General features: G+C 43.3%; 1 protein-coding gene across 10 annotated transcripts in view; it reads left to right on the forward strand.

Moving 5' to 3' along the window:
- Positions 1-25,903, forward strand: part of LOC114884001 (A-kinase anchor protein 2) — a 495,611-nt gene that overhangs the window by 360,782 nt on the left and 108,926 nt on the right. Inside the window, exon 1 of one of the 10 annotated variants that reach the window (XM_029202423.1) lies at positions 22,251-22,394. The exons of 8 other annotated variants lie outside the window; for them this stretch is intronic. The gene's annotated coding sequence lies outside the window, so the exon portion shown is untranslated. Of the gene's footprint in view, positions 1-22,250; positions 22,395-25,903 lie in introns of those variants that run through there. One more of the 10 variants, XM_029202424.1, reaches the window with a different exon arrangement.

Genomic DNA, 25,903 nt, shown 5'->3' on the forward strand with positions numbered 1-25,903 from the left:
TCTTTTTTTTTTTTTTAACATCTTTATTGGGGTATAATTGCTTTACAGTGGTGTGTTAGTTTCTGCTTTATAACAAAGTGAATCAGTTATACATATACATATGTTCCCATATCTCTTCCCTCTTGCATCTCCCTCCCTCCCACCCTCCCTATCCCACCCCTCCAGACGGTCACAAAGCACCGAGCTGATATCCCTAAATCACAGTTCTTTTTTTCACCATTCCTTTTTTTCTAAACATAATTGAGGTACATAATTTACCTAACATAAAGCACACATTTAAGTGTACAATAATTTCTAGTAAATTTACCAACCATCACCATAATCCAGTTTAATAACATTTTCATCACTCCAATAAGATCCCTATTATGTCCTATTAGTTTGTCTCCACTTCACCCCCAATCCCAAGCACTACTTTCTGTCTCTATAGGTTTGCCTGTTACGGACATTTAATGTAAATGGAATCATACAACGTGTGGTCTTTTGTGTCTGGCTTCTTTTGCTTAGCATGGTGTTTTCGAGATCCATCCATGTTGTAACCTCTATTAGTATTTCATTTCTTTTAATGCCGAGTAGTATTTCATTTCATGGATATACCAGAGTTTTGCTTTGTTTTCTAATCCATTCACAAGTTGATGGACTTTTAGGTTGTTTCCCCGTTTGGGCTGTTATGAATAATTCTGTTACGAATATTCACGCACAAGTCTTTGTGTGGACGCATGTTTTCTTTTGTCGTGGATATGAACCTAGGAGTGGAATTGCTGGGTCATGTGGTAAATCTGTGTTTAACCGTTTGAAGAACTGTCAGATTGTTTTCCAGAGTAGCTGCACCATGTTACACTCCCACCAGCCATGGATGGGGGTTCTGATTTTTCCACATCTTATCAATGCTTGCTATTGTCTGTGTTTTGATTATAACCATCCTAGTGGGTGTCAAGTGGCATTTCATTGTGCTTTAGATGTGCGTTTCCCTGTTAGCTAGTGATGCTGAGTATCTTTTCATCTGCTTATTGGCCGTTTGTATGCAGTTAATTTTTCAATGGCTTGGTTTCCTTTATGTGCAAGAGGGTACAGGGTACATTCTGTTATTCTCTTATTGCAGATGTGTAGTCAATGTTTTCTGAGTGAGCGGCCCTCTTCTTGATGATGGGGGAAGGGGGCTCAGTTCACTTTTCCCTTTTAGGATCACTGCCATTCTCCCACCACTGCCCTGGGAGGGGGTAGGAGTGTCTCATCAATCTCTTTGCTTTCCATTTCTTTCCCTTTCTTTTCTTTCTCTCTCTCTCTTCTGTCTGATTATTTTCCCCTCACATCTCAGCTTTTTTGTTTTTATCATTGTTATTAACCTATCAGTGTTATATTTTTTATTGTGGTAAAAGATACATAACAAAAATCACACTTTTAACCATTTTTAACTAGCATTATGTCATTCGTATTGTTCTGCAGCCATTACCACCATCCATCTCCAGGACTTTTTCATTATCCCAAACTGTAACTCTGTCCCGATGAAATACTAACTCTCCATTCCCCTCCTCCCTTCAGCTCCTGGCAATCACTTCAGTGTCACAGTTTATATGTAATAATATCTAGCTGTCTTCTCAAGGGGATTTTAAATATATCCTCTTAAGAGTAAAAAGCAAGTAAGATGGCTAAACCTCAACCTAGCATTTTAATAACCTCTGGACAGGGCAAGCTAGAAAGGCAGTCATTTTACATGCATTTAAGAACTTTATATTTCCAAAATAAAGTTCCTAGGAAGCTGCTACATACGAGATCTTAAAGGAATTTGCTGGTCACAGAGCGTCCTTTCTCCTGAGGAGTAAACTGCCCAGTGCTGACATCCTGGAAGTGTCTTGCCTTTATTCAGCTGGAGCCACCAAATGCACCTGTTTGGATCTGCATTGTTTTCTTGAATTGTGTTTATTTCATGACTGTATAGAACTACATCAATCCGTGTTAAAAGTACAAAGATCCATGTTAACAGAAATATCTCTTGGGCTGAAATAATGTGATTTGGCTGCCATCTTAATCAAATATACCAGCTAAGTCCCAAATGCTGTCTTTACCTTACCCTCTTGTTTTATATACAGAGACTAAAAACTAAGTATTTGCAAAAAGAGCACAGAACATTCTAGTACACACCTTGGACTTTTTTCTCAGAAAGAAGTTTTGTACTTATTTACATTGTTAAAAGATAAACTGAAAAAAAAAAAAAAGATAAACTGAGGGGCTTCCCTGGTGGCGCAGCGGTTGAGAGTCCGCCTGCCGATGCAGGGGACGAGGGTTCGTGCTCCGGTCTGGGAAGATCCCACATGCTGCGGAGCGGCTGGGCCCGTGAGCCATGGCCGCTGAGCCTGCGCGTCCGGAGCCTGTGTTCCGCAACGGGAGAGGCCACAGCAGTGAGAGGCCCGCGTACCGAAAAAAAAAGATAAACTGAGCCATAGTAAGGATTTTAAGAGTGTATTTGAACAAAAACTCATTCAAATTAGGCAGCACCAAACCGGAAGTGGTTAGCAGCACTCTGCCCACAGGAGCTGGGGAGAGACTTTTATAGAGAAAAGGTGGAAGCAATGAAAGGAAAGTAAGCAATGGCTGTAACTTAAAGCCTCACTGGCCGTTTGTATTGTTTCTCCTTAGTGTTTTGATTTTGTAACCTTGAGGCAATAACAGCTTAAATTTTGGGGATCTCCATGGCAGTAGAGCCACCTCTGTCTAATGACCTCCTTGTTTAATTAATTTAACCACATATACAATATTTTTCAGTCGTGCTTAGGCAAGAGGCAGGATGGGTACCAGTTAGGCAAGTTGGGGGTTCTGGCTGTAAAACCGTTTGAAAGGGGCACATTTCCTAACCAAGGACATGAGAGAGCCACATAAAAAGAGGATGTTGCCTCTGTATGTAAAACTTACTGCTGGGAGGGGGATTGTTCTCCTGGAATGGCAGATGTTCTCTGTTACAAAAAGGGAAAAGCATTTAGACTCTTCCGGTGGTGAATAGAGGCCACAGGTTACAGCTTTCTTTGCGAGCTGCCTTTAAAAAGCCATTCTGCTGAGGACCTCCTGTTGCCAGCAGTGCTGACCAGTTGTCCTTTGTATTTGCCGATGACGACATAGAGGATTGTTTGTGCAGGGGCTCTGGACAAAAAGACACATTTGGGACCAGAAGTCCTTTCTACATTGGGTACATACATAAAGATTGTTCTAAATTTGCTTCCTTGCCGAAGGAACTCTTTTATGGCAGACTTTTTTAGTCCTTGAAACTATTTAGAGTGGTGGATCTCAAAGGGGGATGAGAGTGGGGGTTAAGAGTCACTCCAGGACTAGCTATTGGCTAAATGTTCACCATACCCTCTCTTGGAGAATCACTGTCTTGATTTTTTTTTAAATATGCATTTTGTATTATTACAAGGAATCAGGTGTGAAATGCCCTGGTGTACAGTATAATATGGTGCATCAGTATTGGTTATCGTTAGTCCTATGTGTTGCTCCCTATGTGTCAAAGTGAAGGTCAAATAAATGAAGTCACAATTGATAACTCTCATTATATATGTAGAGATAAGGAATATTCTGGCAAATGAAAGATCTCAGGTACCTTCTCCTCTGCTGTTTTATTTATTCATCATGTCCTCTTGCTGACAATAATAGCTAACATTGACTGAGCATTTGCTATGAGCTGGGTACTATGCTCGGTCCTTACATGTACCATTTCATATAGTCCTCGAAATGGCCCTGCAAAGGAGGAACTCTTATTCACCCCCATTTTACAGATGTGGTGACTGGGGCTCAGCAAAGTGAAATGAATTATCCAAGATCTCCGAGTGAGTGTTGGAACTCAGGTGAAAAGACACTTTATAACCTCTCTACGTAGGGGTTGATGAATGCAAATTGATTTTACTATCAGCTAAAGCAGAGTAGCTCCTAGGATGGGGCAAAAGTAGTTTTGCCAGATAACACACTGGACACCCAGTTAGATTTGAATTTTACATAAGCAACAAGTAATTTTCTAGTATCAGTATGTGCCAAATATTGCATGGGACATACTAAGAAATTGTTTATTTGTTACCAAAATTTAAATTTAACTGGCCATCCTATATTTTAATTTGCTAAGTCTGGCAGTCCCAGGCAGGGAGGGGTATTGCAAAGGAGGTAAAGGAAACAGCTTAATGCATCTGATTGCTGTGCTCTGAGATTATTTGTGGTTTTGTATTTCTTTCATGACTATGACTTTATTCATTTCAGGATGACCACATATTAAGTTCATTATATTAAGCTTTAAATCAGACAGATATACAGGTTCAGTTTATACAGTAAACTAATAACCTATCAATGAATCTCTCCTGATCCACTTTTTTTTTTTTTTCCTAGAAATAAAGCCTTCCAAACCTGACCCATGCCAAGATATGTACCTCACTGGTTTCTCTATGAAGTGAAACCATGGGAAATTCTGCCCCCACTTTGTTTGTTTCTCTTGACTTAAAACAAAAAACACGACTTTTCCTCAATCTGGGCACGTTATAATTTTTCTGAAGCCTGTTCTAGGGGTTTCATTTTTAGCTGGGCTATCAATCAGTGATTTCATTTCCTGCAGAGAGCGTCATCATCCCAGGTTTTAAAACGTCGATGAAATATTCTTGTGCTTTTACCTAGTCTATGGCTTAGTAAAGTTCCCCTCTCTCTGGGTGGTCACCTCCTGAAACAGATGACAGTGGCCTGCATATTCCCAGCAAAAGTTCTGACACATTCACAAATATTTCCTGAGTACACCAGTGCATTTCCTCCAATGCATATTTCTAGCATTCCAGGGGTGGGAGCGACTAATGATGACAAAGCTCTAGAATAGTCTCTGTCCTGTATGTCAGAGCCATTTTGCAGATAAGCCTGTCTTCTTATGAATGATCTGCCCAATCTAATTAGCTTTGAAGCAGGGCGTATCTGCAGTTACCAAAGTCTGACTTCTCATAAAACTAAGGCAAGCAATCCAAACGCAGAACCCACCGGCGGGAACCATCGGTCTTTGGTGCTCTTGAAAGGTTGCCAACTGGTTCCCATTAGGCGAGAGTTTGCCTATCTAGTTTATTTATGAATAAATTATCCTTAATGTCTGGGAGGGTTTGGAATGGTCACAGGTTATTCCTGAAAAACAAATTATTCACGTGGCTGTTTCCAAAAGGCTTTGTCCTGAAACAAGTCCAGTATCACAGAGGTCTCATAAATCTTTAGCATCATCCTCCGGAAGTATCTGTTGGATTCATCCACAGAAAGATCTTGCTTCATTATACAAGCACTTAAGATAGTTTAAGTGAGCATCTAGCACTCCTCTTCATAAATTATCAATGCCTTCCTTTTCTGTGTCTTTCTTCTACCCATCCTCAATGACCTTCCTCCTTGCTTTTTTCTGTAGCAGTGAAAACTAGTAGTTAACAGAGAAAATCTGACACACATGTAAGTTGTATATAAAAGGAGGATACGTGCTCAGGCAAGGTGATTGCTCCACTGGCTAGGAGAACAGGCTTCAAAGTGCTGAGAGATTTACACACCAGGAGTTGGGCTGTTTTGATGTCACCTGAGCTTATTACTGTTGCAACAATTGCTTCTTCCTCAGAAATGAGACAGTGGAAATGTGACATTTATTTTAGCTCAACGTTATCATGTATATTCCTAAAAAGAAAAAGGTACCGGTAGCCACAATCCCCACTCCCTCTCCAAAGGGATCTGGGCTAGAAGGTAAGGTGATAGATCACTCATCATATTCTCCATATGCTCAGAGACTGTGAGCTTTGATCTCTAATGTGATGAATTTTCTAGTGAATTTCAGTTTAGAAAAATGAATGAGAATAATAGCTAACATTTATCGAGAACTTTCCATGTGTCAGGCATTGCCCACTGCTTAGGGTATTATTTAATTCTTACACAACCGTATGAGATGGGTACCATGAGTATTTCCAACTTACAGAGGAAGAAAAGGTACAGAGACACAAAGTATCTTGTCCAAAAACACACAGCAGAGTTTCAGAGCCCAGATCTAACCAGGCAGCCCTTGATCTTTTTTTTTTTTTTTTTTTTTTTTTTTTCCCAGCCCTTGTTCTTAACTATGTCGTACTGCTTCCCCTGGTAGAACAAAATGGTGATGCTCTTATGCAAACAGATAAAGTAGGTCTCACAGCCCCTGATCAATAAGGGAGCTTTTATGTAGTTCTGTTTGTATTTGTTCTTCAAATGCAAAACTGGAGTTTAACTGGTGGGATAAGATCAGATTTTCATCCCGGAGATGTGGTTGTTTTTCAGGCTTGCCCTTGGGTTTACATCCTATCAACATTCTGATTACATTTCATTATCATTCGACTGCAGTGATTCATGAATTTGATAAAAACAGACTGGCTCTTCAATAAATAAGGGAAGCTGGGCTGACAGTGAATAAATAGACCTTTCTTTGAATCTGGAGAAATTCAGCCTACGGATGTCCTGCAATATTTATTAGGAGACCACTATACCCACCACGCCTGAGCTTGGAGCTGTTTCTTTTAGTTTTTCCTAAGATATGTGTATTTCTGTTATACAGCATTTCTTAACTTTTAGGTTTAAAAAAAAAAAAACTTATTGTTATGTTGCATGTTCTTACGTGTGGTGTACTGTATCTAAACACGTTCAAATTCTGAGGGTGATTTTTCAAATTTATGGCAATAAATCCTTTGGAAATTTTGAAAATGAAAAGCTTAAGTTGAGAAATAGACAAACATCCAGGAAGAATTATTATTTTTATTATTCTTAATGTGTTTTATATATGTTGGTTCCTACAAAAAAAAGATGAAGAAAACCCAAATATGAGAAAAATTTCCAAGTTTATCCCATGAATGACATAGGAAAAGCCCTCTTAAGAGAAAAGGCATTGCAAAAGAGGCAAAGAATATTTTTCTTTTTCAAACAAAAATATGCATCCTGTTTCTAAGCATTTTTCATAGTATTTGACAGTTTATTAAAATAAATCTTTTTCCTCCATACGGATTTTATCAAACTTTCTTATCCTATAATAGTCTTTGACCCACCCTTCCTATTTTCTTTTCTCACCCTCGTTTCTTCTCTTCTTCCCTCTCTTCTTCTCTTTTTCCTTCCTCCTTCCCTTCCTTCCTTACTTCCTTCCTCATTCCTTCCCTCCCCATTCACTCCCTTTCTTTTTCCCAGCATTCACTAAGGGTCAGACACTATATTATTTCACTTAACACTCACAACTGCACCGTGAAAGAGGGACCCTTGTTTTGTTTATTTGAAGAGCTCCACGCTCTGAAAAGGTGATTTTCCCAAGGTCACAAAATCTGTAGGAGTGGAGACAGGAATCAGTCCTAGGTCTGTAATATTCCACAGCCCACAGTTTATTGCTTTCCATACAATGAGTATTTCTTTAATAAATGGGAGGTTATTTTAATTAAAATTTAATGACAGGACTGACAAAGACATATGATATTGCTTATATGTGGAACCTAAAAAAATAATACAAATGAACTTATTTACAAAACAAATAAATTCACAGACACAGAAAACAAACTTATGGTTACCAAAGTGGAAAGGGGGGAGGGATAAATTGGGAATCTGAGATTAACAGATACACACTACTGTATATAAAATAAACAACAAGGACCTACTGTATAGCACAGGGAACTATATTCAATACCTTTTTAAAATTTTTATTTATTTTATTTTTGGCTGCGTTGGGTCTTTGTTGCTGCACTCGGGCTTTTCTGTAGTTGCAGCGAGCAGGGGCTACTCTTCGTTGCAGCGCGTGGGCTTCTCATTGCGGAGCACGGGCTGTAGGCGCGTGGGCTTCAGTAATTGTGGCTCGCGGGCTCTAGAGTGCAGGCTCAGTAGTCATGGTGCACGGGCTTAGTTGCTCTGCGGCATGTGGGATCTTCCCGGACCAGGGCTCAAACCCATGTCCCCTGCATTGGCAGGCGGATTCTTAACCACTGAGCCACCAGGGAAGCCCTCAATATCTCATAATAGCCTATAATGGAAAAAACTCTTAAAAAATTATATATATATATATATATATAACTGAATCACTTTGTTATACACCTGAATCATTGTAAATCAACTCTACTTCAATAAAAAAAATTAATGATAGGAAAATAGCTAAATAGCTATAATCCCCCAGGAGAAGGCATTAGTCAAGAACCCTTCTGAGCTAAGACTGATCTGGCTCTTTGGACTGGCCCCAGGGCAGTTACAGAGCAGCAGACCAGCATAGATGAATAATAACAAATAGCTACCATCTACTGAGAATCTAAATGGTGGGTTCTTTGGTCTCTGTAAGCATTAACTCAACCAGTGCTCACCACAAACCCATGATATAGATACTATGTAATTGTCTCCATTTTAAAGGCTAGGAAGCTGAAACTGAGACACAGGGAGGTAAAGTCACCTGTGAAAGGTCCCACCCAGAATCAGTGGAGGACTAAGGGTTTGGCCCCCAGAGCACATCCTCCTACCCATGACTCCGGACCACCTCCTGCCTATCATCCACACATGCTTGTCCTTTTCTCAGGTGATGCTGAGCCAGTTACCTTCACAACCAGCCATTTCCTTGGAGTTCAGATCCATAGCAAAGAAAAGGCATGAGTCTGCTTTCCCAATCAATAACTTTCAAGCCACACATTCTTTGTGTAAGTGACGTATCTGAAAAGAGCTATTTTTACAGATAATAGCAGAAAAAAAAAGGCCAGTTGAACTCACCCATGATAAATGTTAGAAATTTAAGGGTCAGTGTGGTCCTTGCATATGAAACACTAAATTCTTCTTGGAAATCATCTTATGGGACAATCTAGTTTGTTTAGTGTTTCAAAAGTGCAATTTTTTTACCTAAAGTTCAGGAACTACTTTACCCAATGTACTTCAGAAGTCTGTTTTGGTGAGTTGGTATTTTGTTGAAAAGAAATTTCTTAGAAAAATAATCAAATGGGGATTTTTTGAATTTAAAAAGAACACTTTATTGTAATGAGAATAAGAAGTATATGCGCATGCATATAAATAGCTATTGAATGTCTTGTAAGTGCGATGCTTCCTGCCATGTGCCTGGTGCGTCTTCTTCTCCCAATTATGTCTAGAATCTGATTCCACCATGACTATCACCACTGTACCATGACCATCCTAGTTTAAGCTATTGTCACCTCTTGCCAAGATTACTACAATAGCTTCTAAGTGGTCTCCTGGCTACTCCTTTTCCCGCCTGTAGTACAGACCTTATATAGTAGCAGCCACAGTGATCTTTAAAACAACTTGTCATTTATCTGCTTAAAATAAATGAGTGGCTTTACATCTTATTCAAGAAAAAAATAATCCCAAATCCTTATCAAGGCTTGTGGGGTCCTCATGATTTGGCCTGGCCTGCTTTCTTTCTGAGCTCACTCACTGCCACCCTCCCCTCATCTACCCCTCCTCAGCTGTGAAGGCCTCCTGGCTGCTCTACACGTGGTTGGTCAGTGTTGCCACAGCTGCTGTTTCCTGAGCTGAAATGCTTTTCCCTTCAATATCTCATGGCTCACTCCTTTTTCCAGTTCTCTGCTCAAATGTCACCTCATTAAGGAGTCTCTTCTTGACCATACTGTATAAAATAGTACCCACTCCCAGTGGGCCATCAATGTCATCCCTTTCCCCTGCCTTATTTTTCTTTAGAACAATTACCACCTCCTGACAATAATATATTTCTAATAGCTACATGTGTTAATTCAACTGACCTTTGATTTTCTATCCTGTTATCTTATTTCATATTATCTGGCATTCTTTTCCCTTGTTTTTTTTTTATCTTTCCCCATTCTTCACACTGTATTAGGATGTAAGCTCCATGAACACATTTTTTCATTTATTCAACAAATTTTAATTAGCACCTACTCTATGCCAAGCTGTGGGCATCTAGAAATTAACTAAAGAGACTATAATCCTGTATGCATGTAGGTTACTTTTTAGTAAGGGGAGATAGACAAGAAACAAACAAGCAGGTATATTATATGAAAGACAATGATAAGTGCTTTGGAGAAAAATAAATCAGAATATTGTCAGATGGGAGTGACACGGTTGTGGCTGGAAGAATGGAGTCTGTCTTTAACCAGGTGGGCAAGACTATGGGAGGAGCAGATTTGGGGAGGAAATTAAGAATTTTCTGGGCACTTGTTAAGTTTAAGATGACTTCTAGTCATCCAAGTGGAGAGGTCAGGTGTGAGTCTGGAGTTCAGGCAGAGGGCAGGCTGAGATAGAAATCTGGGACTCATCAGTACATAGCCACAAGACAGGATGAGATCACAGAGGGACAGAAGGAAAGAAGGAGTTGAGGCCCTAGTCCTGGATCAGCCTATATTAAAGATTTGGAAGATGAGGAAAAAAAGGAGACCAAGAAAGAATGGCTAGTGAGGTCTGTGAGGAACCAGGAGAGAGGAGTATTTGGGAAGCCAAATGAAGGAGGTAGTTCAAAAAGGAGTGACCGAACATCTGTGTCAAATCCTGCTGAAAGGTCGAGTAAGATGAGTTCTGAGAAATGATCATTGGGTTTGGCAGCCTGGAGAGGTCATGTTGTCTGTGACCAATGCTCTGTCGGTGGGGCAACGAGGACAAAAGAAAGAATGAGGGTGATGGGGGCAGGAAATGGAGACAATAAGTAGAACTCTCTCTTTTAAATATGTTTGATCTAAGGGGGAATAGAAAATTGAGGCGGTAGCTGCAGAAGGCTGTAGAGTTAAGAGAAGGTTTTTTTTTTTTTGGTTTTCTTGTTTGTTTGTTTTTAAAGTGGGAGAGATCACAGTAGACCTTATGAGGTGAGAGAAAATTTATGTTGCAGGAGAGGATACAGTTGGGGGAGTAATGTCCTGGAAGGGGTAAGGAGGGACGGGATCCACTGCAAATGGAGGAGATGGCCTTAGCTAGGGTCAGGGGCATGTGCTCATAGTCACAAGAGGGAAGGCCATCTTCTCATTGCCTCTTCTTACTCAGTGAGATGGGAAGCCAGGACATCAGATGACAGTGACATGGAGCAAGAAGTGTATAAGGGAAAAGGAGAAGGTGTACCTAGTCATCGCCAGAGCAGGGGAATGAATGGACTGGGGAAATGTAAATAGAATCTCCAGGCACCTCTTAAAGGAAGCAGTCATCAATTTAAAGTGAGACTGGCCAGGTGGTTGTATGTATTTGTCTAATCATGTCAGTGTTGAATGCAGATGTGGAACGGACCAAGAGTTGGAATGATCTGGGGTTACTGATTACAGGGTGAATATGGCAAAGGGAGAGACAGACAAACGAGTTGAGAGCATACACAAGGGATGGACCGTGGAATCTAAGCTACAGAAAGAATGAGACCAGGAGGGATGAGGAACAATGATGCATAATGGAATCATTGGATTAGCCTTGGTCATGGGATTGGAGAATTATTGGAGTCGGCATAGTAGTAGAAAGAGTGTGGGACTTCCCTGGTGGCACAGTGGTTAAGAATCCGCCTGCCAATGCAAGGGACATGATTTTGAGCCCTGGCCTGGGAAGATATCACATGCCTCAGAGCAGCGAAGCCCGTACACCACAATTACTGATCCTGCGAGCCACAACTACTGAAGCCCACATGCCTAGATCCCATGCTCCGCAACAAGAGAAGCCACCACAATGAGAAGCCCACACACTGCAAGGAAGAGTGGCCCCTGCTCGCCGCAACTACAGAAAGCCCCCACGCAGCAACGAAGACCCAGTGCAGCCAAAAATAAATAAATAAATTTTTTTTTTAAAAAGAAAGAGTGGTGGTTAGATAACAGGATGTTTGAAACTGAGATTATGAAGGGTGCACGGTTATTGGTAATTACAAGGTCTAGGATGGGACCATGGAACTGGATGGCTGAAGTAGGAAGACAATAACAGTTATTTTTTAAAATTTATTATTTATTTATTTATGGATTTTTTTGGCTGCACCTCGCGGCATGCAGGATCTTAGTTCCCCCACCAGGGATCGAACCCATGCCCCGGCAATGGACGCTCGGAGTCTTAACCACTGGACCACCAGGGAAGTCCCAATAATAGTTATTTTTTAAAAACTAAAAAACTAAGAGGCCAGGATATTCAAAGACTTATCCACATGGGTGTTATAATCATTAAGACTTATAATGAGAATGTTGGAGAGAGTGACAGATGCTAAGATCTTCAGGTAATGAGGGAGGGGGATTTTATATTGAGAAAGGAGGACAGTAGTCTGGAAGAAGCAGTAAAGAACAAGAACACCCATCCCACCTCCAGGCCCAGTGGCTTGAGGATGAGAGAAAGCACTTGACTGCTCACTGCCACATCCCTGGCACCTGCAATGGGGCCTCACACCTGGGAGAATCTTAATAAATAATCTGTTGAGTGGATGAGTGACAGGGAATCTCCATTTTGGCAAGAGGAGTCATTGGAGACTGGTTTGGGAAGCTAACTCAGATGCATTGTGAAAGGTGGTCAGGAAATGGGGAGAGGCCAAGGGCAGGGAGATCTGCTAAGAGGCCACTGAATAGTCCAGGTGGGAAAGGAGGAGTGACCTGTGAAGGGGCAGTGGGGACAGTAACAGGGGCCAGAATAGCTTGACCACAGTGAGGAAGAGGGCGAGTGACCACGGGGACTGTGGGACCCTTGAGTCAGGAAATACAGGGCAGATGAGTGAGGGGAGGTTAGTAAGCAGTTGGGTTGGAGCATGTGTGTTTGATGGGTGTTCAAGGGAAGATGCTGAACCTGAGGTAAGACTCTAGGCTGCCCTGGATAGAGTGCCTCTGTCAAGGGGAGGGTCAGGATAATGGCAGTGGGGAAGAAGGTTGTGGATGGAGCCCCTGGAAACAGCAGCCTTGGGGGCAGGCTTGAAGCCGGGGAGTCAAATAGGCCTTGACTGGTAAGAAGGGCTTTCTAGGTAAAGAGCAGAATGTGACTAGAATGGGCGAAATAACTGGTGGATCCAGGGCCGACTGAGTGATACCGACCCAGAGTAAATGAAAGCAGAAGGTAGAGCTAAGGCTGGAAGGGGAGGGGAGCAGTGAGGGCTCATTTCTCCCTGGCAGGGCGCTGCCCTGGGGTAAGATGGTGCCCCCATCTTGTAGGAACCAAGCACTCTGGATACAGTGCCTAGCAGGGACCCCCTCCAGAGAGTGGCCGCAAACCACAGCACACATGCATGTCTGCATGAAGGCTTCACTTCCCCTCTGTGATATTCAGGTCTGTGGCAGCATCCTCTGTCTGCAGAATATTCCAGAATATTGAGAACGGGCTGGAGACTTTAACAGAACTCAAAGCAAAACTCCAAGGCAAAAGGCTGAGAGGGAAATATTTCTAGGATATTGTGATAGAGATGGTGGGCACGTAACCATACTGACAGCACAACCATCCTGCCTATACAGATGGTAACCACTGCTTCTGCACTTGTCTGGCCAGAGGTGGGTCATAGATATGACTCTGGCCTTAAAACCAAATTAACCAGAGCTTTCACTCATCATGCCATGTAATTGTTGTTTATTGTTTTCTTTAGAAATGACAAAAATACCAAAGAAAGCAAGCTTATAGCAAAGAAATTAGCCCTGACCTAAGAGTGAGCAGGCCTGAGTCTGAGTCCTGACCTTGACCCAATTTTGCCTGGTGGTTTTGTGTAAGTCCCATCCCCCTTCTAGGATTCAGTTGCTTTCACTGATAACAACTAACATTGTAGCTGGCCTTGGGCTTACAGCTTTACATGGATGGTCTCATTTTACACTCACAACAGTCATATTGTAGATGTGACACTGCAGGTAGATGTTCTCATGATCTGCCTTTTCTAGGTGAGGATTCGGAGAGATGGAGATGCTGAGCAACTTTCCCAAGGTCACACAGCTGATAAATGACAGACCAGGATTCGAACCCTGGTCTTTAGCTCCAGAGGCCCTGGATTTCACTGACACTTCGCTATACTGTAAAACGAGGAACGTGGCTGGGGTGACGTGATGTGCCTCCTAGCTCTAATTCTCATTTGTCTGACATTTGGATATGCCCTCACTCATCCCAAGCAAGTTAAGAAAATGCCTGATATAAAACAGAAGCAGTGGCAGCCATCTGTCTAAACGCACAGTTCTCTGTTCGTGCTGGCCTATCTTATCTCGGTCAGTCTATAAATTAATTAGCAGTCCTTCACAGGAGTCACAAACTATTTCTATAGTCTGGCTTTGGAAGGTATTTGAGTTTGCAGTGCCTGCTCCTAAAATTTACTAGGCTGTGGTCTAAAAAGAAAAGGAACTAGGAGGGAAGGGAGGAAGGAAAGCAGGGAGGGAGGGAAGGAAGGAAGGAAGGGGAAAAGAAGACAAAGGAGGGAGATTGGGATTGACATATACACAGTACGATATATAAAAGATAACTAATAAGAACCTACTGTATACAGGGAACTCTATTCGGTGCTCTGTAATGACCTATATTGGAATGGAGTCTAGAAGAGAGTGGATGTATGTATACATATGGCTGATTCACTTCGTTGTACAGCAGAAACTAACACAACATTGTAAATCAACTATATGCCAAAAAAGCAATTTAAAAAAAAAGAAAAAGAAGAGAGAAAGGAGGAGAGGGAGAAGGAAAAGAAGCAGGAGAGAAGGCAAAGGCCTTTACTTGAGGAGTCAGAGGCTCTTCACAGATTATGTGGGTTTTTATGCTTTAGTTGACTTTATCATAAGCTGTTATGGTTTCTAAAGTGATTTTACATAGGTCATGGTCCCCTCCCAACAGAAGCTTTTAATATGCTGTAGAAGAAGCCATTATTATTCTCCATACCTAAATGGTCTTTAACATTTTATAATCTTCATTGTTACTTAAGTAACTTACTCTGTGTAGATAAACTCAGACTGCCTTCAGAGTATTCCCCCATCATATTCAGTGAACTTACCTTCACGCCTGGATAAGTAATTTAATATATTCAGTATCGTAGAAGGAAAAAGCCTACTGTCTTGTTGGGTTGTTCTCAATATTAAAATACTTGACCAGTAAGTCAGAGACTACTTACTGCAAAGGCCACCCCTCTCTGATGATCAGAATTATTAAAGTTTAAAATGTCAAGTTTCCCCTAATAGTACTGAATATCCTTATGGTTCTTTCCATAAATTAACAGCCTGTAATTAAGAGTTCTGAGGAAAACACTTGAGCATGACTGGGAAAATGTTACGGTCCCATTTTTTAAAAACTAAAAAATCATTCTCATGTTACCTAAGCTGAAAAGGAATTAAGTATCGCCAGAAAGAAAGGTAGTTTTGTATTTAGAACACAGATCGCTGGGAATTCCCTGGCCGTCCAGTGGTTAGAACTCAGCGCTTTCACTGCTGAGGCCCCAGGTTCCATCCCTGGTCTGGGGAACTAAGATCCCGCAAGCCTCGTGGTGCAGCCAAAAATAAATAAATAAATAAAATAAAACACGGATCGCTAATGAGAAGCGAACTCACTGGATTTACTCAACAGAAACTGCCTTCCGCACTGGGGGCACTGCTCCCATCGTCGTGTCTGTGAACAGGCTGGGTCCCTTCCCGTACATTCCAAGTATATTTAGCAGACTTTGTGTTTGTGATGCCGTGCCTTAAAAGCACCTTGTTCCACGCTGTGTCTCCATTAGGGCATGAACTCCAGAGTGTTTACTAGATTTTTTAAATGCTTCAGTTGTTAAATGAGATAAAATTCCCAGCCAGGAAACAAAGAACTTGAGCCTCCGGGCTTTGTTGTTAATTACCAAAGTATTACACCAGTACATTCTTCTCATTAACACTTAAGCTTTGAGGCCTCTGTAAAGAGGAAGGTGGAGCGCATAGTGGTCCCACGTGGCCTTCCTGTGCCTTCTTGCTTCCCTCACAGCGGGACTCTGTCGTCTGTGCTCTCTCTCCCTTCCCCACCCTGCCTTTCCCCTGCACATGTAGCTTTTTTTCTGCATCCTTTCCAACAAGCAGCTTCCATGTTGCTGCATTTCATTGATGATTTTAGTCTGGAACACTGTATGACTTGCACTTTATAATGGTACCTTTACATGTATATTACAAGGGGCAATCTGGATGCACACTGTCCCTTTGTCCATGTAGAGAAGGCACAGTCCAGCTATAATGTGGGACAAAATGAAAGCAGTTAGATGGGCAAAAGTTGCTTGGGTTTTGGAATGTTTCTTTGGAGTGTTTTTAAAAGTCTTTTGAAAAAAGAGTCTCAAGCATTGGGGTGAATGTCATCAGGTCACCATTTCCTTGTGTTAGAGGATTTGGCAAAGGAGAGGCCAAGTGTGAGGATGCAGGGAAAGGAAGTATATGTGGAACAGGCTGGAAAGGAACTTACTCGGGCACAGGAAGCTGGAGATCCTGGAGAGGAAATGAAGGAAAGGCAGGCAGCCACAAACTAGGCCAAGAACGGGAGTAAACATGGTCCCAGAGCCAAGTGTCCTCATGTGACAGCCATCCTTGTCTCTGTGTTCACTTGCTCTCTCCTTCCCCTGCCTAAAGATAATTGTGTCCACCCCAAGTGGGTCCCAGACCAGGCTATGTCATAGAATCATGTGAGAGGCTTAAACAAATATAGATTCCTGAGCCCCAGATCTTCTAGGGAAATTAACCCAGGCTTTTTTTTTTTTTTTTCCCTCCAGTTTTCCAGCTACTCTCAACGTGGGCTAGCTTGGGAAACACTGATACTCAAAATTTTAAGAGCTGACCATCACTCAGAAACCAGACTTGATACCAGAGAAGAGATGGTTTTGAGAAGAGTGTTTTTAATTTGATAAAACAACTATAAGTCAGAACAAACAGTCCATATCCTGTCTTATATGTTGTGCATTCATTCAGAAAGTTGATGGTTAAAACAGTCTATGGATGAAATATCTCTTCTATGGAAAAGCCAAGGATGTAAGCATCATTCCTTACAATTATCTAGAGATGACGTTTTTGCCCTTTTATAAAAATCAGAGATCAGTGGAGAAATGTCTTAAGTGGGAAATCCATAAACAAACAAAACATCCAAGATGAATAGGGTAAAACCACTACCAGAATCAGAAAATAAGCCAAAGATCTGTGTGCGTCCTAGGAGTTTGTTGGCTGGCTATCCCAAGTCCCACAGCTTTCAGGGGAAAATTATTCCTTTTATATTTAAATTAAAATTACTTGGACCCTTACCCACAAAGTGTTAGAGGTAGTCCAGTGCCCACCCCGCTATTTTTATGGATTTTTTTATGTTGTTTTTTTGTGTGTTTTTTTGCGGTACGCAGGCCTCTCACTGTTGTGGCCTCTCCCGTTGCAGAGCACAGGCTCCGGACGCGCAGGCTCAGCAGCCAGGAGCGGCATGTGGGATCTTCCCGGACCAGGGCACGAACCCGTGTCCCCTGCGTCGGCAGGTGGACTCTCAACCACTGCGCCACCAGGGAAGCCCATTTTTATGGACTTTTAACTCAAGTGGTTAACTCCGGTGGGATGGAATTAGTTCTCCTGGTCACTTCTTGTTCTGATTTCCCATCTTGTCTGAATTATTAATCTCACATCCTTCTTGTGTGATATCCAGTCTGCACCAAGCCATATATTAGCCCCTTGCCTTTGGTTCTCCGAACAAATACTGTTATCAGAGGTCTAGGGGTTACCTGAAGTACTTACATCACAACATTGCACAGCAAGCAATTTTAAAAGTTTATATTAAACAGTCTCTTTATTTTGGCCATTCTGTGATCAGGAATTTCTTATTCACTGACTCCTCCCTACCACTTCAGTCTTCTTCTGACTCGCAGATCTTATAACCTTCTGAATTCCAAAAGTGAATTGCAAATTCAAGTGTATAAGCATTTTTTTTAATTTTAAGAGATATCACCAAATTGTATAACGAATTTACCAATTTATTAACATCAGTTTACATTCCCTTCAACAGTGTTCAATACTTAATTTTCATCATTCTCTCACCAATGATAGATAATATTTGTATTTTATGTATTTACTGATATAGGCAAAATATGTTATTCCAGTATTTTCAGTGCCTTTTTTTTTTTTTTTTTTTTTTTGCGGTACGCGGGCCTCTCACTGCTGTGGCCTCTCCCGCTGCGGAGCACAGGCTCCGGACGTGCAGGCTCAGCGGCCATGGCTCACAGGCCCAGCCGCTCTGCGGCATGTGGGATCTTCCCGGACCGGAGCACGAACCCGTGTCCCCTGCATCGGCAGGTGGACTCTCAACCACTGTGCCACCAGGGAAGCCCTGCATTTTTTATTTTTAATCAGAAAGAGTTTCGGCATCTTTTCCTAAGTTCAATGGCCAGTTATAATTACTTATCTATAAATGACTAGTTTGTTTTTTTCAATCAGATAGTTGGTAATTTTCTTCAATTTTCATATTGATTTGTAAGAACTCTTTGCATATTAGAGATAGTAACCTGTTGTTATATATGTTGCAAATATTTCCCCGTTTGTTTCTTCTCTTAGATTTGCAGTGGTGCATCTGGTCCCATGGGGATGCCCTTGGGATTGGGATTGTTCCTAACTTTCCAATGACTTTACCTGGTACTTGCTGGGAAAGCCCAACAGATCTAAGGCTATTGGTCTGATGGGGGCCAGCCTTCTTGGTGCTGGTTTTCTTTGCTTTTCCATCTTATTCTTACTCTTTTTTTTCTAGCAAGCCTTTATTTTCTGTAGGACACATTTAGTACTTGAGGAGTATACCCAGCTGATGCTTTTTGGTCTTTCTCCTTGCCAGAAGGAAGAAATGGCAAATTCTTTATGATTGACCAGTCTTGGCCCCTTCTTTGGGTTTTCAGATCAGCTCTCTGAGCAACTCATGGGTCTTTCTTTCAGCTTCTATTCTTCTCTAAGCTTGGGCAGGAAGAAGAGGCTCTGTCAACCTGTGTCTAGGCTGACTTCTTTCCCATAAACTCAACCTTTACTTTTGGTGTTTCTCTAGTAAGTACATTCTATTTCTTATGTCCCCTGGAGGCCACTCTTGCTCAGGGGCACCATTTAAAATGGGCAGGCAACATAAGCAAAAATGTACACTTAGGCCATAGGGGAAAAAAAAATCATGACCTCCCCTCTTGCCAAGCAACATTTCCATAGAAGGCGTTGTGTCCTAAATGGTGTAGGGAGTGTTTAACATTTTCATATCCCAGCTATGTTTGTTTGTCTTCGCAGAATCAGTAGCCCTTTATTTGCTTCATAAGTGCTTCTTACATGGATCAAGGAGCCTATATATTTCATAAAATATTCTCAGCTCTAATAACCATTATCATGTTAAGACACATACAGTGTGATGAGCCCATAAGCATGCACTGGGTAAGAAGCCAGCCTTTCCCATCTCCAGTGTTTTTTTTAAAATTTATTTATTTTATTATTTATTGGGTCTTTGTTGCTGTGCGCAGGCTTTCTCTAGTTGCGGTGAGCAGGGGGCTACTCTTTGTTGTGGTTCGCGGGCTTCTCACTGTGGTGGCTTCTCTTGTTGCAGAGCACGGGCTCTAGGCGCCTGGGCTTCAGGAGTTGTGGCTCACAGGTTCTGGAGTGCAGGCTCGGTAGCTGCGGCACACGGGCTTAGTTGCTTCGCGGCATGTGGGATCTTCCCGGTCCAGGGCTCGAACCCGTGTCCCCTGCATTGGCAGGCGGATTCTTAACCACTGTGCCACCAGGGAAGCCCTCCAGTGTTTCTTATACTTTCATGTTCTTAAGAATCACCTAGGAGCTGTTAAAACAGTTTCCCTGGTCCTGCCCCCAGAGATTCTGACTTAGTAGGTAAAGGTGGAGCCCAGGAATTTGCATTTTTAATAAATGCAGACATGGTCCTGATATCTGTGGTCCTTAGTCCTGGCTTTGGGTCCAGGGCAAGATATCTCAACATCGGCACTCTTGACATTTGGGATACAACGATCCTTTGTTGTTGTGGGACTGTACCATACCCTTCAGTATATTTAGCAACATCCCTGGCCTCTAACCGTTAGACGTCAGTAGCACCCCACCCCTATTATGACAATATGACAATCAAAAATGTCTTCAGACATTTCCAAAATGTCTGGGTGGGTGGGTGGGGGGGGGCGGTGGGAGGGAAGCATCAAATCACCCTTGGTTGAGAACCGCTGACCTAGGGGGAAATAAATGTTAATTGAAAACAGTTTTTACTTTCACATGCAGATGTTCATACCCTTGCATTGATTTCATTGAACAAATTAAACAAATATTTCTGATCCCTGGTATGTACCAAGCCTCTCATTTTAAAAAAGTGTAGCTTAATCATGGCTTCCTCTTTAATATCTTATAAGATGAAAGAAAAGGAAATGTTCTTGTAAATTAATATCTATTGAACATGTACTTTTCCTAAATTAATATACCCAGTAGTTTTCTGTAGAATATGCCAGAACTTTAAAATTAACAGAAAATTAGCATTAATTAATTCATATTTAAAAATAATATTACAGTAATATTAACACTGACATTGCTTTCGGAAAGAATTCAGAATTGCTGTACTATTTCTAATAAGGAAACAAATTTGACTGGTAAATGATACATTCTAATTTAGGAATATAGGAAGAAAGTGATGATGCACTTGCCCTAATACTGCTTATAAAAATCTCACCTCTGCTGTAAGTTTAGAATTTTTCCTTGAAGAGTCTATGGTCCATATAAATAAATAAGTGTCCCCAGACATGCTCATTTCAATGTGAGTTTTCACATGCTATTAAAATGTTAAAAATAGATCACAATGTAGGGCACCCAAATATTTAACTCAGGTTAGTGCCACGAAGAGCTGAAAGAAAGAGAGAAAGGAAGGAAGGAAGGAGGAAAGGAAGAAAGAAAAGAAAAGGAAAGAAAGGGATTGACTGAGGCTAAAACTCTGTAATCTCCAACCACTGGTCAGTAAATTCTGTTGAAATTCAATAGTGTAAGAGACAAACATGCAAAAAGCCTGGTGAAACAATTCCTAAATGCCAAGAAAAAGAAGCCTATAGATTTTCAGGAACCCTGAGGAGAACCGCTGAGGTCTCCATTGTAGCCTTCACTGCATCCCCACCTCCCCTTTGGTGAAGGTGTGAATAAGCCTTCAGACAGTCAAGAAGCCTTTTCCGGGGTTGATGCTATTTTTAATGTCTTTAGCTGGACAGGCTTTCTGGACAGGTCCCCGTGTTACCGTTTCTTGTATGGGAAATCAAGGTCCCTGGCAGTTGTCTTTCCCTGCTGTGTGTGGCAGGCAGAATTGATTCTCAGAAGAGGACCCCGGGATTTTGGCCAGCGGTTCAGAAAAAAAGCAGGCCAACAGAGGATGGAAACTAGGGGAGCAAGGGGCTCTGACTTGCAGAGGTGGAGAGGGAGAATCACTGGGAAATGAAAACCTTGATCATGCCTAGTGGAAAGTTGAATTCAAGAAATCTGACTACATATCATGGTTATATTTCCTCCGCATAGAACACCTTGGTTGTAAAAATACTCTTTTCTGTGTGAGGTGTTTCTGTGTGTGTCCTCCCAGGATTTCTAGAAGGTCCATCTTCAGAGGGTCATTAACATTATTTAAATATTCATGGCGGGGGAGGGGATTACAAGCTGAAATTTCAGACAGCTTGGGAGTGGGGGATGGCCGGCCGCCCGCCGGATCCAGCCCCACGCGGTGCATCAGCTGCCTCCTTCCCCACCGCTGGCTTTGTTAACACGCGAGCTCTGACACCAAGCCACCAGCTGCCACAACAGGGAGGGCAGCATGAAGGCTCTGGAGAGCCAGTGAACCAGAAGCATCCCTGTCCCTCAGCCTCTGGACCACGTCACGGAGAGGCCCAAAACACACAAAGACGCGTCTCCCACCGGCTCCCAGCGGTCCTGCTTACCCGGACACAGCCTTGGTGCTGGTAAGGGATGGGGAGCTCGACCCCTCGGATAGGAACTCAGCGGTGCCGGCCTTGTGAGGGCGCGCATGCAGCCACGCACTTCCATATACACTCATACGCACGTATGTATACACCAACGCACACGTCCAGATGCACGCACGCCGACACGGCCACACGTGCGCTAACACAGGTCCACGTACCCAGACACAGTGCCCTCTCCCCAGTTAGGAAATACTCGGCTTCACTTGCCCCATCCCTCCATCCCTCCAATCTATCCATTCACTCATTTCTTGGTTTCTCAGTGTGTGCCAAGATTTCGCCAAAGCCACAGACAGAAGGTGCGAGTGGTTGGGGAGGGGATATGGAAGCGGAGGGCAGACCTCTGCCCCAGGCGCTGGGAAGGGGGCGGGGAAGGGGCGGGCTCCGGGAGCAGGCGGGCGGCGCTCCCGGCCCTCCCGCGCGCAGAGCGGCCGCGGCTCTCGGCAGATGCGCTCGCCCCAGCCGGGGCCTGCTGAACGCCTTTCCGCGGAGTCTCCCCGACGCCCCGAGGAGGAGGTAGCGGCCGCGCCGCGCTAGATCGGAGGCCGAGGACAGCGCCTCCGTCCGGCGCCCAGAGGTGGGTGTCCAAGCTAAGGCGCGGCGACCCAGGAAACCAAGTCCCTGGGGCCCCCTCCTGGTGTTGGGGCCTCGGGCGCGCGGGGAGAGGGTGGCTTGAGAGGGATTGGTCCCTTGGGAGGCCCTCTGATGCACCGCGGACTTTAAAGGGCTTTTATGGTCCTTGCCTAGTGGAGCGTGTGCGGGGCGGGGGCCTGGCTGGAAAGGGCTGTGACCCTGTGGCTTTGAATTCCTAGGTTTGGGGGAGGGCCAGCTTTTGGCTGCTTTATTCAATACTTACTCACTTATATATGCTTTAAAAACTAAACTTAGGAATACCACCTCCCTCCCACCCCCTCCGCCAAACACACACAGAGTCGGGCTGTACAGGAAAAGCAGAGAAAAATCAAAGGTCGGTAGCCGCCTCTCCAGGCCTGGGAGCCGCGGTAGATGGAGCCAGCGGTTCCAGCTGGAGAAGAGGGCGCGCGTCCTGACTCCTTTGATGGTAGCGCTGGGGGCGTTTTCAGAAATCAGGAGCTTTGCAGGGAGACTGAGGCCGAGGAGGGCCGGGTTCTCAGCCAGCTGGAACCTTTTGGAATGGGGTCCGGGGAGCTGCTGCAGGAGGAGGGAGCAGCCCTTCTGCGCGCGGAGGGAGGGGGAACCGGGTCCGAGCTGAGCCTGGAAGTTCGGCCTGAGGCTGGGACCCCAGCTATTAGGATCTGGTGTTTTATCCTGGATAAAGCCGGAGGGTAGGACTCTTTGGCCCCCTTTGTGGGGACACTGTGGGGAGTCGAGGGCGCGGATCGTGGTGGTGAGCGCTGGGGCAAGTGTTCTGAAATCGCGGTGGAGGCGACGCGCTTCCCGGGATAGGAGCTAGGAGATACTGGCGGCCCTGAGAAATTCTAGAGAATCGTAGCGGAGAACAGGGGACTGAATGGACGTCCGGGAGAGCGGGCTGTCCGAGAGCCCGCTGAGGGAGGCGAGGCGGGCTGGGGAGCGGTGGGGTTAGTGGCCGGTGAGGGCGGAAGGCGAAGCGGCGGCTGCAGGCGGTGGGGAACGAGGCGGAGGGGTGGGCCCGCGGGAGCGGGTCCCGCAAGCTGGTTTCTGAGTTTCCCTGGACGGATGCGAGACGGCCAGCATTGGGGATCTCTCCCTGATCCGCAGAAGGGGGCGTCTGGGAGGGAAGTGAGTCGTGTAGAGAGATGGTGGATTATTTCTCCAGACCCGGTTTCCCGCGTGGGGCAGTAGTGGTTTGGCAGATGTCTGCCCTTCCCTGTAGCAGTTTTAGGCGCAGCACATACCCCCCCCCCCCACGTATTTACCTTTGAAAAGAACACACACACACACACACACACACAGACACACACAGACACACACACACACACACACACACACACACGTGTCTCTATATAGTATATCCCTCAGTCTGCAAACAACTTCTCAGAGGAAGCGGTCTTCCGTCTTATCACCCGTCACAGGCACCTGGAGGCTGAATTAGGACAAACCCACCACTCACCAGTGTAATCCCAGGGGATTTGTTTCCTTGGCTTTGTTGTAATTGAAGAGAGTTAATTTAAGCATCACACTTTTCTTCCTGGAAATGTTCGCAATTTAATTAAACACCCTCTTCCTGCTGGCAGCCTCCTCAACTTTGATCAATAAAATTTCAGAGTAACAGGTCTAGAAATGAGGCATATTTAGTAAGGAGTTCACTGCTTCTTTAAACATAAAGCCTTTTAAGAATTGAAACTTGCCCTAAAGCACCTCTAAACGGCTGTCCGATGCCTGCGCTCTCCTCTCTAGTTTTGATATAGGCTCTTTGCTTAAAGGGCATCTTCTCCTTTGAGTGGGCACACCATGGGTCTTGTAGGCCCTGCAGTTATTTTGAGCTGCACCAATAAAATTAGTCATGAGCCAGAAGAAATGAAAGTAATATACCTTGGGTTTCCCGATACCTTACCTAATAGACTGGGCAATTAAGTGTTGAGATGCTTCTCTGGCAGTGGAGTTCATTTTCAACTTCTTTCTGGGATGCTAAGATGCTAGTGTGAGACTGGGTTTTGAGATGGGACAAACATTTTGAAATACCCATTATCTCATAGTTCTGGCATGACAGTTGAAACAGTTTCCTGCCTGCAGAGTTCAGGGCAGTGTTGTCAGAATTTATTTCACTTTCATAAGTGGCTCCTTCTGCCTCACCAGCCTCAGGATCTCTGGCTGATAAAGTGGAAGAGGTTGTCTTAATTTAGTTATCAAGTGAGGGGAAAATGATCCACTGGTTGTTTTATTTCTAAACGTTTCAGCATTTCAATATAGAAATTACATATTAACTGTTGCTTCTAAAATGTTAACACCCTGGACTTTCTAATTAGTTATGATAATTATGGGCTAGATTCTGCTGTCTTTATAGATTTGGTGGACTCTTAAAACACCCGTGTCCTAGATTTCTATCAAGGTTGTCATCACAAGTCTCTACATATTAGGAAAATGAGAAATGTTTCAAATAAAAAGGCAATTGAATTTGGACGGGGGTTGTGTTGAGGGATTTTAATGATTAAAACAGGAGCATGTTGAAAATTGACTTCTGAAAACCAGTTTCATTTTTAAATTTTATACATTTCTCAGCACTGGTATGATCTGTTATGAATTAGCCTCTGGAATGGCTGTCCTTTGATCCTGAGAGACATGGGAGTCACCATTTGCTTAGATGATTGGTCAGGCATCCTGTGTAAGCTATTGGAAATTTCAAATTGATTAATATACTTATCATGTTCAACAATGTTAGTAAGTTTTGCTAGAAGATTGCATCATTTTTTTGGTACTGTGCAAACTTGACACCCGGAGGCAGATTTGCTGTGATGCTAAAAAAACTTAAGCTTCAGGGCCTTGCACTAGCACCAGCCTCATCCAGGAGCCCTTTGGGTGGCTTGGGCCTGAGGGAAGGCAGTGTGTCCATCAGCCGTCAGGGGAGATAGATAGAGAGGGAGGGAGGGAGGGAGAGAGAGAGAGAGAGAGAGAGAGAAATATGTTTATTAGATAATCACCTTCAAAATATATATGACTACTGTTAAGTTTTGGACATATGCCCTTCAAACACATTTTCCAGGAAGATATTATTATAGAAAAGTTGAAATTATCTCTGTTGTAACAGGAAAATCCACTACAGGTTTCCCCCACTTTCTGAAATTTCACATTAGTACCACTTAGCTTTTACTCAAGATCTACATTTCGCTAACCAAAAGAAATCCCAAGAAGATTTTCCCTTCTATGAAAAAGCTGTTATCGAACTAGTGTAGTCTTTGGTAAAATTGAAGTGCCTGCTGTAACATGAAGTGGGAATACTCTTTGCTTCATGCTAGTTCAGCTTACCAAAGGTTTCATAGGAGTGGTCTACTTTCAGATAGTGGGACAAACCTGTATTTTGCTCAAAAAGAAAACTATAGAGTATGTTTGTGTGATTTAAGTAGGACTTAATTAGAATACTTAAGAACTAGAGTGCTCTAATAATTTCAGTAACTGAAATTTAAACTT

This window comes from Monodon monoceros, unplaced genomic scaffold (genome assembly GCF_005190385.1).
Source record: "Monodon monoceros isolate NGI ecotype Baffin Bay Population unplaced genomic scaffold, NGI_Narwhal_1 Super_Scaffold_5, whole genome shotgun sequence".
NCBI classification, from domain to species: Eukaryota; Metazoa; Chordata; class Mammalia; order Artiodactyla; family Monodontidae; genus Monodon; species Monodon monoceros.